The 14660-nt window shown below is 43.5% G+C and overlaps 1 protein-coding gene across 1 annotated transcript in view; it reads left to right on the plus strand.

Annotated features, from left to right (window-relative positions):
- LOC105926160 (serine/threonine-protein kinase 32C) overlaps positions 1–14660 on the plus strand; it is a 128445-nt gene that overhangs the window by 587 nt on the left and 113198 nt on the right. The gene's annotated exons all lie outside the window — the stretch shown is intronic.

Genomic DNA, 14660 nt, shown 5'->3' on the forward strand with positions numbered 1-14660 from the left:
AAAGCGGCTATTTGCGTAACGGCGGTGCGTGAGCGAACCCTGCGTGGAAAAAAGCCAGAGCTCGGCTGCAAGTGAGCGATACATACGGAGCGCTTACTGCTGATGGACCTCTGTTGTGTCTTCGTGGTGTTTGGAGGCGTGAAAGTCCAGCTTCCTTCTAGCTTTCTTCCAGTTATGTAACCCGGATTAGAAGGGAGCTGATATGTCGTTTCCCAGTTTGATTCGGTGAGTCTTGGAGAGCAGAAAGTTGCTGAGAGGCATCGCTCTGTGTCAGGGATCCAGTTTTTTTTTCTAACTTGGACAAGAGCAAATAGAGCAGATGCCCGGTTGTAGTTTAGTTTAGGCAAGGGTCGCTCTGAGATCCTCATGGTGTGATCATCTCTGGTCAGACACAGTGGTTTCAGTACACTGCAAAAATAGAACTAAAAATAAGAGAAATTTTCTTAAAATTAAAGTATTTTTTTCTTGGTTTGAGCAGGTAAATAAGACTAAATGCCAATTGAATAAGATTTTTTGCACTTATAATAGGAACAATTCATCTCCATGGTCTTATTTCAAGTGCAGGATATCTAATTATCTCATTTTAGGGGTAAAAAAATACTAATTCCATTGGCAAATAATCGTATTTACCTGCTCAAATCAAGGGCAAATACATTAATTTCAAGACAACTTTACTTATTTTTAGTTCGCTTTTTGCAGTGTATAGGTGCATGAAAAGTTGTGTTTTCCACGGTTTAAATGCTTTTTTTAAAGCAGCATGTTAACAGCTATTCCTGCTGCAAAGATAATCTGACATATTAATCAGAACCAGAGATTGGTTGGACCAACAAGGCGTTAAATCACTGGTATCAGAATCCCTGACCTTACTTGTCTCACCAGAGATGGACCGATCGGGCTTTTTCATGTCCGGCACCGATTTTCCATTTTTCTCTCAGGTCTGACCCTTTGGTTCAGATGGTGAGCAGTTCTGATTGGGCTTTTCTACGGACTATAACGATTACATGAGGAGGAAAAAGTGCCAGAGGTGATAGTATCCAGTTGAAATCCCTCTTGTGCTTCCAGGCATATATGTGCCAAACCTTTATCTGATTTTTACTAAACTCTTAGAAGTTCCTCAGTGTATGAACCAAAACTTATTGGTTCTGATGCTGAACTGGCAATGGTTTAAGTTTAAGCTGAATCAGTCTCTATAGCCATTAATGACCACAAAATGTGTTTTTATTCCATTTTACTGTAACTCGTGATTATACTGAAGGGGTTTAACAAGGTTTATATTTTTATCTTGTTTTGTGTTTGCATTTTTTAAGTATTGTTGCATGATTGTATTGTTTTATGTAAGCAAAAGCTTACATAAAACATGTAAGCAAAAGCTTATATATGCTATAAGTGTTTAGGTGTATAGTATTTGTTAGTGTTTAACACTCCCTATACAGATAACTAAAAGCAATTTGATGCTTTTAAGAAACTGGGATGAAAAACAAATTATATCTCCCAGTATTTCTATCATGGGGTAAATTGGACGGTTCCCACTACTAGCTGATATATTTGTGGATATTAACCCAAAATCAGTTGTTTTACTGTGATTTCATATAAGCTTCACCCCACAGCTGTCAAGTTTTTCACGGCCAATTGTTCAAAAATCACAACTTCTTTTTTTACTGCACGGCCTACAAAGCTCTATGATTGGCCATGCGTGTGCTTTTGTAGCCCAAATTAATATTTTTTTCCCCCCTAAAATCCAAATGTTTTTCAGCATTTTGTAATGAAGCTCACAGTGAAGCAGAGACTGCATTAGCTGCTGCAGCTCCCCGAAACACTAGCTGATTAGTTTTACGATGTTCAAAGCAACGTTTAGGGAGCAGTACGCTCACTTTTTCTGTGCGTTTTGTGCGCATTAACCAGGGTCACTAACCAGGACTGCACTGAAATATGTTATGATCCAAGCAATCGAACTGGCCGTCTTACAGAAACTCCTCTTCAGAAACAAAATATCGGAATATCAAGAAAAGCGGCTTCTCCGGTATCCAAATTGTCATCGGTTAAATGAGTTAAATGGGACACAACTGCTAATCTGGCCAGCCAGATTGATAATGTGTAGCACTCTCCGTTCTGCACATTATTAATCTGTGTCCGTTCGAATTAGAGCTGATTGGACGAAGCGACACCTAGGACCAAAGGTTGGTTTTAGCCAATCGAGGTATCAAATGAAAATAAGCAGGCGCCATGAGAAACCACAACAAGTGACGCTAAATTGGACAGAGACACTCAGAACAGTTGTTGATTCTGACTAAACAGATGTGGTAGCAGCAGCTACGCTTGCGTCCATGTTTATTTTGGTTCGGCTGGGGTGCTCGGCAGCTCTTGCTGTCATCACAGCTGTATGTCCCGCCTTAAACCGTAATTCTGCAACGGGATTGACCGATCCGTCTTGGGTCGGCCTTGGACGGCGGGAGCGGGACACGATGGATTCTCATTCTCATGTGTTTGTGAATGCACAAATGCCACTAAAATTCAGTTTGCAGGCGAGGTTACACGATTACGAGAGTGCACAGTCGTGGGGAAATGTTTCCAGAAAACTTTCACCAATGAGTTTTAATTTTTTCTTAGAAAATAGAAATCAGGAGGTCACTCCGCAAACGAGTTATACGTTTGATGCATTTATTAAACAAGAAAAATAAATCCCTTTTTGTACTTGATTTAATGATCAGTGTTCAGAATCAGTCTTCTAGCAAATCTGGATTTTCTCTTAAAATCTTTGTATTTTACACACCTTATAGTACTGTATACAGTGAAAGAAAGATTTTATTGGGTGCTGCAGGTCTGAGTCTTTTATTAAAAAAAAGGATTAACATCATTTAATTGATGAACTTGTATGTATTTTAGAAATCAGCTAACGTCAGAATTGGCAGGTCGTACACGACGGGGTTTCCAGTTTTGATGCATCGAATGACCGGGAAAAATAATCTTATTCTGAAATGATTTGACCTACTGATCATATTCCAAATATCTGCCAATGTCAAGCAACCTGCAGCACACACTTCCCTTTTATTGTCAACGTTTGTTACATTTACCCAATGAAATTAAAACACAGTATGAACTAATAGGTTTCTATGCATTGCAGGAAAGTTGGCTTTGTCCAAAATCGGAATCACACAGAGTAGCTCTCAAACAAAACCAGAAATAAACACAGCCTTTATATTCTGTTGGATTCAAAACTTCTAGCAAGCAACCCACAGCACATTTTCTTTATTCTTAGTCAACACTTTAGCTTTTAGTTGTTGCATTAGAAAAAGTTTGCTGCAGGAGTTTGGACCTGTTACAGAAAACAATTTGTATCTTCAGATCCGTCCTCCAAGACAACTGGAATTTGGTTTCAGTCACACACAAAAAAAGCCTGATCAGTGCATCCATCCGTTTTTTGTGTAAAAGTTGAATAAGGCTTGGGTATATCTTAAGGATATATGCTTTCAGAAATGATTGAAACAATCCTGCAATCGTTTATAGACTGAAGACCTTTACCTCTATCAAGCAAGATGCTGGACAATTTTTCAGCCCCGCATTTCACGCATTTAATTGCAAAAGTAAACCAAAACTTGTTATAGGAAATTTGCCCATTGGTCTTCAAAGGAAACTAAACTGTTTACAAGCTAGTTTACCAGTTGATCGGCGCTTCTTTAATCGAAGATCCTGTAAGCGGATGCAAGCCAACCTTTGGCGCCCAATAAGCTCAACATCGTTGAATCTCTGTAGTTGTGGCTATCATAGGCAAAAAACCTGGATAAATGAGGTCGTATCGCAGCAGGGATCCGGTCATATGTTTGCATCGCCGTGCACTCTCGTGCCAGGATAACCCAATTAGGTCTACAGCAATTGTGTCAGCGGCCTTGAAGGCAAATTGTCCAGCTCCGTGGGTCAGGCTGCTGTCAAGGCGAGTAGATGTAGGGAGAGCAGAGAGCGAAGGAGTGGCCCTCCAGCTTTAAGTGCTCTCCGCTGTGCCGCATCCGATCAAAAGCTAAATCCCCACATCTTGGATCTTATGGGAGAGATGCGCGTGGCGTGGCTGGTTCTGCATGATTAAAGTTGAAACCTTGAGGAAACAAAGGGGATCAGGTTTATTTTCAAACATTACTCGTAGCCCTCCGTGTCGCCCATCAAGGCTGGTGCCACTCATGTGTGCCGCTCTGCACTTGAATCACGAGCTCCATTATTATCTTAATCACGGCCGTTGTTATAATCACTATCATTATGCATATAGATTAAGCTTGGATCTGCTCGACAGTGCAAAAGTGCGTTTGATGTAATTATACAGCCGGTACTTCCTGGAACGTGGTCCACGGTGTGCGCGGCAATGAAAACGGTCCTCGGCTCAGCAGGTAGGGAACAGCAGGCGGAGTCTAAAGTGTGTCGGGGCGCGACGCCGATCGCCTCGGACGGTGTAGCAGCACAGCTTTTACACCGTTTACTGCCTCTCCTTCTCCCCCGCTCACTGTTCAAAGAGCTGCGACACGCCACCGATGCAGACGTACCGTCTCTCTAGATGTCACGTCTCTTAGGAGCAGCATCCACCAACCCCCCTCCCCAAGCCCCAAGCTTCTTGGAAAACAGTGCATGGCCTAGATCAAGCTGCAATATTAGAGCAGGCAACCGGCTCATAGGGCTGCAAACACGATCGAGCGGTCAGGCTGATGTCCGGACACAGCTGCCAGAAGCTGCCTGCGCCTCCACTGCTGTCAGTCTCCGGCTCACTCTAACACACGGCACTGTGGGTGGTAAATAAAGCCACGGGTTAGATTGAATGGAGATTAGGGCCCGCTTTTTTGGACTCTTAATAATGTGCTTTATCTTATTGGAGAGATTTCAGTTTGGCTCTTGAACCGCGGAGCTCTGCTGTGATGTGTTTGATGAGATACATGAAAATGTAGCTCAGAAAAAAACATGTTAGAGTGACTCTGAGGAAAAGACAGATGTCCGTCCGTCCGTCCGTATATAAATATCTCCTATTAATCCATGTCCTTACACTATTGGCTATTTATTGCTTGAGAAAGCGATGAATAGATGAGGTGATGGGATAAATTGTCCCTCATGGTTAAATGGCAGCGCCTAAACTGTGTTCAGTTTAACTTTGAGGCTCCTGACTCCTGATTACACGCTGACCAACGGAATCTACTCGCCTGTTGCTTTTTCAAATAACGCACAAAATACGTCAATATGCTGCAGTGTTTTTTTTTTTACTAGAGTGTGAAGAATTGCAGAAATGTTTTGCTTTAATTGAATATGAGCCCAATCTTGTTATTTTTCATCTGAAAAAAATTCGAAAACGCATGCTTGTCGCTGGTATTTCTGGGGTCTGTTGTTTTTCTATTGTCTCTCTGAGTCCGTTTGATCGTTCGCGTTAAGCCGAAGGCAAATTTGCACTTCTGTGGACAGTAAACTTCTATTTTGTGTGTAGGCGTTTGATCGTGTGAGTGCCTGGATGTCTGGATTTGTGGCTTGCTGCTTTTCCCATCAACGATAAATGTCTGAGGCACTGAAAGCAGATTTGGTTGAGGATAAAGATAGACTCAGAGATGGATGTCTGATTACTGCTGCGGCACTCCCTTTCTTTCATCTCCGTCGCAGGCTCTCATTTTTACACAATTCCTTTATTCACCGCGGCTTCCTGGCTGCCTTCAGCTACAGAGCTGCTGCTCTCCCGTAACACAGGATGTGTTACTGCCAACATTTTGGTCCCACCTGACCTGGCTTTATGCTTCCAGTCACCACAGCTATCACAACAGCTGACTTTAAAAACCTCTGAGGGGTTTCCTATTGGTAATTTTACCTGTAAATTTACCTGAAATGTTGATTAAAGTAAAAAAATGGCCAACTTTTAGAATCTGTTCATTACCAACTTTGTTTGGCACTAATGGCAGTTCCACTGATCAGACCTTCTGGCTGGATTCTGGTAGGATATTCAAGCACTCGTCTTAACAGAATTGATAGGGTCGGTGTTGATATCCGAACTTGTATGCTCTGTTCTACAAATATTCAACAAGGTCAAGCTTGCGGCTTTGTAAAGTCAATTCCTGAAAGTTTTTGCTCACTTTCTTTATCCCTTTAAAACACTCTTTGTCCTGTCTGAACACTCGATTGTGTCCATGTTTCGACCGTCTATGCTTTAAGTGAAATTGAAATATTTTGGAGGCCGGCCCTTTTCTTTGTTATTCCATTCATTCTGTGTAATACACCAGTACCACTGGCAATGAAATAGCCCCCACAACATGACGGTGCCACCACCAGGTTTGTTCTTTAGCGCATCATTCTTAGGATTGAAAACCACACGTGGAACCAATTTACCCGGTGTCAGGCATGGCGGTGGTGGCATCATGCTTGGATGCATGCATGCTTGTCTTGCTACAACAGTATGACGCCACCACTCCCATGCTTGACAGTCGGCACAGGGTCAAAAGGTTTGAAAGGCCGTTTCACTGCCCTACACATAGTCCTGTCACCATAATCAATAAATCACTTATCACGCAATATACATTTTAATTCAATTCAATTCAATTTTATTTATATAGTGCCAAATCATGAAACATGTCATCTCAAGGCACTTTACAAAGTCAAGTTCAATCATATTATACAGATTGGTCAAAAATTTCCTATATAAGGGAACCAGTTGATTGCATTAAAGTCCCGACAAGCAGCATTCACTCCTGGAGAAGCGTAGAGCCACAGGGAGAGTCGTCTGCATTGTCCATGGCTTTGCAGCAATCCCTCATACTGAGCAAGCATGAAGCGACAGTGGGAAGAAAAACTCCCCATTAACGGGAAGGAAAACCTCCGGCAGAACCAGAACCAGGCTCAGTATGAACGGTCATCTGCCTCGACCCACTGGGGTTAGAGAAGACAGAGCAGAGACACAACAAGAGAGACAAAAAGCACAGAAGCACACATTGATCCAGTAATCTGTTCTACATTGGATGGTAATAGCGGGATATAATCTCATGACTAATTAAAATAAGTGTGATAATTAACATATGCATGCTTATTTCTCCTTTTGTTTCCGTCTCCTCTCTCTGAGACGGGATGACAAAAAGGGTTTGGTACGCTGCATCGGAGTCTACTCACCCCAACCTTCTTGATTCTTTAGGGGTTACGTTTTTTTAGCCAGGGTTTCCTAAAGAAAATGGGGGTAACCCTGGCTGTAGTTGTCTGGATGCTTGTGGGAGGTGCCCACAGAACGGGGAATTGGAAGCGCGAGGAGCGATGCAGTGTGAAGGAGGGGTGCAGCTCGTCACCGGGTACCGTAGTGTGTGTCAAGCTAATAACAGCTAGCGCGTTAGCTTAGTTGACCGGGTGGTTTTCTCCCATACGTGAACTTTTACCGACTGATTTATGTTGCTCTCGAACATCGAGGCGGTTAAAATAAAGAAGCGACATTTAGCCTTACTAGATAGATAGTAAAGAGAATTGGCCCAAGGACTGAACCCTGTGGTACTCCACAAGTGACCCCAGAGTTTCAAGAAGATTTATTAACATGAACAAACTTTATCTTGAACAAACTGTATTCTGCCAGACAGATACGATTTAAACCAGCCTAATGCATTTGCCTTAATCCCTACAGTAAGTTCTTAAGTCTTTCTTGGAGAATACTGTGGTCAAGTACAGACACAAGTCCATTATCTGAGGCCATGAGGATGCTTCTAAGCTGTTTCTAAACAGTCCTGTTTCACTTACCTGCAACATTACGCTCCGTCTGTCGACACAAAAATTGTCAGACGAATTTTAAGAGATGATTAAGAAGAAATTTGTTTGCGCACCACTGAAAACGCTGTAATAGGTATGCCGGACCCGTTGGTTGCCCTGTGACATGGCCACAGAAAATGCAATGTTCAGTACATATGTAGTAAACAAGCACCATGGTGGAGGATCAGACGCAAACACCTAAGCATGTTCAACGTGATCGTTATGCCGGCTGGCATGGGACACTGAGTGTAGGGCGGAAGAATCTGAGGATGCTGCTAACAGCCATAACAAAGCCAATATTTCCCTTAGCATGAAGGCAACACTGGATGGCACCATGTTTGTTGTTAATTGTGAGAGCGAGGCGCATGGATTGTTTATGGTCTACCAAAACGCTAAATCTGTGCGGACACACAGCCTTGACGATGAAATACGTTTGCGGTTACACCTCATCTTGTGTCTTTGTGGACAGGGCTTCATTCTCTCCACTTTTGTCTCATCTGACCGCTGTAAATTTCAAAGGAGCTTGAGCGTGCCGCAGGTATAAATGGCTTGTGTAAATCTACTATTCTTGGTGGTTTTCTCCCCATATTTTTCTTTTTATTCCAAGAGTTTGCCAGTCCAACAAGCCTGTCAAAGTAATCCTGTTTACGGAGGCACAGGAAAAAAAACTAGCTGCTGTCAATCATAATCACTGTTCTTAAACAGACACGTTCATTCTCTAAACCTTCAATAACAAAGAGTAATAAAAAAAGAAAGAAAAGCGAAGCATGATATACATCTGCAATCCCAGAAATGAAAGCTGTTTTTGGTTTTTCCGCTTTAACACCTGTCCTGTTGCTTTCATGTCTGTTCGGATTGACAGACTGGCTACAAGTACGACTGCCTGACTGCACCTGCTGTTCCTGCTGACAGCACACATTTTAACTTGTCACCACAGTGCCTGTGTTCTCCTGGAACCTTATTTTTTTCTATATATATTAAAAAAAGAAGTTTATAGTAGGGCTGAACAATTAATCGCATTTTCAATATAATCGCGATTTAAAAAAACGCAATTTCCAAATCGCAGAGTCTGCAATTTTTGGCTATGTAACAATTAGTGAATTAGACGCGTCCTTTAGGTGTTGGTAAAATGTTTGAAGTGGGTTTGCCTCCACATGGAAGGGAAGACAGTTGCAGCAGTGAGATAATTTAATTTTATTACTTGTATTAGAGTTTGTATAATCATACATAGCATTAAGTGCAGGTCAATCAGTTTAATACTTGCTTGTTGGTTGCACTTTATGTTCAACAACGATTGATGTCCAAATCAACTAAAAGCTGTTTTCTTGAATAATATTCTGATTAATAGAAACATTAAAAATTCTTGTTTAAAATAGTCCTTGTTTACAAACATCTTTATTTAGAAGCAATTTTTGTTGCTTCTGGTTAATGCAGAGAAAAGTCAAAATTGCAATTTTGGTTGAAATATATCGTAGACAGAACGCAATCATTTCTTGCAGAGTTTAGATGCTGTGGGTCTTTAAGCAACTAATCTACACAGCGAGGAAACAAGTTGATTTATTGTTTGTATATGTTTAAAAATACATGATAAATTAAACTGGGAAAAAAAATCGCATTAAATCGCAATATTAAGAAAAAACATTGCAATTAGATTATTTTCCAAAATCGTTCAGCCCTAGTTTATAGAGAAGTTTTTGTTTGTTCTCTTTTTTTTACCGCCGATCAAAGCTCGTACGCCGCACCGCGTGTCGTCCGGTAAATGCTTCGCCCGTGGCCACACAGGCGCAGGCTTTTTCGTCCACCTCTCCGGGTTTATGTAACCCAGTTTGCTTCAGGTGGGGACAGTTGTAGCGGCGAAGGATCCCATCAAAGAGATGAGCGCAGCTTGATGCAGGTGATAGTCGGAGGAAAGGTCACCGTGGCGCGCTGAGGCATAGGCTCAGCGGTGCCTGTGTCTGGGCCGTGAGGGAGGATTTAAGACGAGGGGAAGACATTTCAACCTTGGCGTCCGCATTCACTCGTTTCTGACCGTAGACAGAAAATGACAACAGAGCTTTGCTTGAAAGGATGCGCTTTCTCTTTGAGAGGCTGGAAGTGGTGAGAGACGAAACCTCGGGGCAGACTTGGTTTGGTTGGATACTTAGCATGCAGTCGAGGGGAGAAACGGATCGCCATTTCTCCGACGGCTTCTGATGCCGAGCTGCTTCGTGACAGGGAGGAGGGAAGCGGCGCGTTTTTTGCTCTGCCTGCTCCTGTGTGGGGAAAACCTGAATGAGACTGTAAGTACATCTTCGCTGCGCTCAGGCTCAGGCATCCCCGCAGCAAATGAGGAGGATCGCAGATTACAAAGCCAGCCTGAGCCGCGCGACAGGCTGGCTGATGGGAACTCTCTGTAGTTTGGCATCCAGTTCATGACGCAGGGTTTGCCCGTCTGAGGGTGCGCGTGGGGAGGGCCCCTGTGCACTGCTGGTAGACAAAACCCTGGGATCCCCCCCACTTTTAACGCCCCGCGAAGACATCATTTCCCATAGAAACCAATTAGAAGCTCCTGGCAGATAACCTCAGTGTCTGCTTTGCCTCAACGGCGCACTCATTCCAGCGTATTCGAGAAGGGACTCTTACCGTTTGGCTTTGTGCACAAAACCCTTTTTGCCTTTTTAGTAAAGGATTAATCTCTGTTAATTAAACTCCCTCTGTTGTTGTTGCTGCTGCTGCAGCTTTTCCATTTCTTCCCACCGCACACACACATAGACAACACTTGATTGGAACTAAAACTAAGAAATTCTTGTTCTTAACATCAGCGAAGGGGCAGATGAACGCAGCGTTTGTCCCTGGGAGAACGTTTTGGGGACGTTTGACCCTGGAAGAGCTGCGGATATCCACAGCTTAAAAAGGACAAAAAGTGGCCGTGCAGTTCAAAGGTTGGGTCAGATGAGACCAGGATTGAGCTTTCTGGGCCTTTTCTGCACAACGAAACGCATCGTCCCACTGCGAAAGGCGGTGGTGGCCGCATAATGCCGCATGGACGCTGTGCTTCCGTGGAGACGGGGAAGTTGGGAAGAGTTGACGGATAGACGGATGGAGCTAAATTCAGGACAATCCTGGACAAAGAACTGTTACAGTATTCTAATTTCACAAATTCTACAAGAGCCTACAGCTCCCAAACATTGGACAAACATATTCCCAAATAGATCTGTAAAGAAGATATGGTCAAATCTATACACAAGGTTCAGTCATCAACAAGCAAACAATACAGACTTTTTGATAAGGCACAGGAGGATCTTTACGGGCGTCATCCTGCACCAAATTAACAAGGAAGTCTATGGCGGAGATCGCACAGTCCGTCATTCAGACCCCCGAGACGCTGGAGCACCTGTTCCTCCGCTGTCCTGGCTGCACCCTAACCTGACTCCGCCAGATAGATTTGCTCCGCATATCCATCTGGAAACCTTCCGTTGAAGTAATTTTGGGAAGGGGCGAAAATACTGGTTAGCTGATTGGCCTATGTTGGTGATAGACTGGCCAAATAAACCAATCAGATCAACGAAGCATGTTGACATACTAACAGCGACGACGAAAACACAAACACAAGCTCTTGCCGAAACCAGTCGGGAGAAGAGCAAAAACATCTTTTCCTCTGAGAAAAGCCTCCAGAGCAGTGTTTTTCTCTTCTTTCAGCAAATAAATACTCTGTAATTCCGATAAAACTTGCTCGATAGCCACGCTAACGCTAGTTTCATCGGCTGAAGCCGCCATGTTCTTTTGACTGAACAGTCGCGCTTCTCGTTGCGTCACACCTCAACCCGCCTCAAAGCCAACGCTGATTGGACGTTCGTTTGGTGAACGGCTCCAAATTTTCTTTAACGGAAAGTAGCCAGACTGATCTGCGAGTAAAACCTTGAAAGCTCGCGAGATCAGGATGGTCTCACGAGGCTAGCTGCACCCACTTCTGGGAAGAAATCCGCCGCCTGTTCAGATGTGATGGTGAAAGAGCAGGAGTGGGACTGGCTGAGACTTTTTGGGTCATCGTGCAAACATGTTTCATTGCAACATCACCGTCTTTGCAATATTATGTTGTCGCTGGCAAGACACACCATTTACATCTGCAGAAACTACCAACCCTATGAGGGGTAGAAACTGGACCGGTGGAAACTCTTTGGAGGATTGCTCAGAGATCATTACAAGGTGGTGCAGGCAGCAGACCAAGGACTTTGTAAAGGAGTATTTGGATCATTGCAAGACTGGGAAAAAGTCTGGGAAAGAAGAACCTGTTTAGTTTCTGAATTTTTTTGTTTAAAATAGGTTATTTTCTTTCTGTATGCTTTGTTTGCAGACAATTCTGCTTTTATTGCAGACATCTGAGCTTTGATTCTTCCTCTTCATATTTTCATAAATAAAAGATAAAAAAAAAAACGTGCAGCCCCAGCTTCGATTCAATAACTTACATCGAAGCCGATTGATGCCGTAAGACAGAATTGATGTTCACTTATGCTCTCCGCCCTGTCTGACTGAGCTTGAGGGGTTTTTTTTGCAATAAAGTCACGGTAACTAAAGTCCGGGCTTTAGACGTGTAAAGCTGGTGGAGACGTAGCCCTAACAGAGTGTTGGCCTAGTGGTTAGAGCAGCGTGCTTGCATTCAGAGAAGGATGCAAGTACCCGGTTCGATCCCCACTGCCTGCACTCTGGGTCCCTGAGCAAGACCCTTAACCCCTGATTGCTCCCCGGGCGCCGCACATGGCAGCCCACTGCTCCCCAAGGGTGATGGGTTAAAAGCAGAGAACAATTTTCGTTGTAATGTATGTTTCAATGACAATAAAGACTATATTACTATTTAGAACTAGACTTTTCAGCCCATTTTAAGCCGCTGGTGTTTTTGATTTCACATTTGACTTTCGATGTTGTAATCTGTGGACCACAAAGTAAAACCAAAGCGGACGCTGCTTCTACAACCAGCACACAGAACCTGTAGAAAACGACTTCTCCGTATCAGACTGGAGGTGGGAGAGTTGTTGTTCTTCACGGAGCCCAACCAGAGCACAGTCTGATGCTTGAGCTTTAGTGTCTGATTCACAGCCTAGTTAGCTGCTTCGGCACGGCTTGACTCAGCACTTCCCCCCTGCTCCGCTGTGATTTGTGCTCGTCTTGGCGTGCTGCACTCAGAGCTTAGGACACAGGCAACAGATTTATACCGTCTCTTGTGTTTTAAGTTTCCCAGCCGGTCAGAACGGAGATCGCAGATACGACGCGTCTGGAACAGGCCAGCGGTTGTTCCCCGCGTGACTGTAAGTGGACATGACGGGGTGGTCAGCCACTTTGATGTAAGAATACCACCCACCCGTCGCTGGAAGTCCTCGTGTGATGCTCTGAGATCCCTCGTGCTGCCAGAGGGTCTGTCAGACCCGCTATATTTACACGGACACCACACTAAGGCAGCTAATCAGAGAAATCAGGGCGAGGCAGGAGAGTCTGTCCAAGCATGTCTGCCATAGTCACAATTGTGACTTTAGCTCTAATTAATGCCAAATGCTAAGATGTAGCACCTCACATAATCATCGTCACCATCGTTCAGCTGTTCTTGACCCAAGCCTTTCATGCCAAGTGCTCTTATTAAAGCTCATACATGCTTATTGTTAATTGGTGGGTTCTGGACCTTTTTTAAGGAGATTTTTTTTTTTTTCACATTCCCTTATCCAAAATATGGGAGGTTCACCCCGTGTCAGTTTTATGAAGTCTGAATAACGAGGACTGATTTCTATCGTCCCCCTTAATGTCAGATTAAGACGGCCCTGAGGTCGACAAGAGCTTCATGCCCAGCTGAACGTGACTGGATCACAGCAGCATTTTAAAAATGTCATTTCAGTGTGAAGGCAATTGTGATGCTACTCAGATCTTACCCTTGGCTCAAAGTGTATTTTTCCTGCCTCAGTTATGATGATATACATAATCTGTGGAGGTTTCTGCTCCTCCATGTCCAGTTTCAGCTATGCTTTGGAGGAAATACTATCATTATTGTCAGTAACCAAAAACAGCCTAAAGGGTCCTAGTAACACACTCTGACTATAAAAAAAACTTAAACATATATGAATCTTCAAGTAAAACAATATACGGCAAGCGTTCGTCCTGATAGTGTTTATTTTGTCCTTTTTTGAGCCTGAAAATAACTTTGCACAGGGTGCGATCAGCAGACACAAACATCGTTGTACCTTCTGCTGGCAGTACCGCAGAACTACCAGAAAGCAAGATGGTGACAATTGACGCAGCCACTGAAAGAGTCAGCAGACCGTCCTGCTATGCCTTGAAGTAAAGTGACAGCTTGAAGGCCAACGCTAACCCTACAGTGGCTCCAAGTTCGAGTAAATCCTCTCTAGAGCCGCTGGGTGTTGGCGACTCGCTCGGCTCCATCGCTTCTCTTTGTTTACTCTTTGCACGCATTTTACCTCCGGTCACATGATCTTGTTATTGTAAATATACACCTAATCGCTCTGTTTACTTACAGTAAACATAATTTGCAAACAAAGAAGTAATTAGATTTGCCTCATAAAATGTGTCTGATGTTTGATTCTTATGCATTTCTATTCCCTTTTGGGGTTATTTGGGTTTACACATCATTTAATGGCGAGGGACACCGGCCAGCCGAGTGCGTATGTATACTTTTAAACTTCATGCTGGTCTATAGTAGGTTACTAATAGATTCTGCCAGAGCCACAACTTCCTGGGAGCCCCTGGGACAATCCGTGCATTTTGTGTCATTCTTCATCCAATCAGATTAACTCATGATACGGGTAAATCAAAGTCACACCCCCGGCAGCTAAACTGCACAGGCACAAATGTCACTCAAACAAACGAACGCAAACGGAAGAGTCAGACGACAACAAGAAGACAGGAAAGGGGAGAACAGCAAAAGAAAGTTTGGTCATAACATAATAACTTCA

Source organism: Fundulus heteroclitus, chromosome 22, assembly GCF_011125445.2.
Source record: "Fundulus heteroclitus isolate FHET01 chromosome 22, MU-UCD_Fhet_4.1, whole genome shotgun sequence".
Classification (NCBI taxonomy): Eukaryota; Metazoa; Chordata; class Actinopteri; order Cyprinodontiformes; family Fundulidae; genus Fundulus; species Fundulus heteroclitus.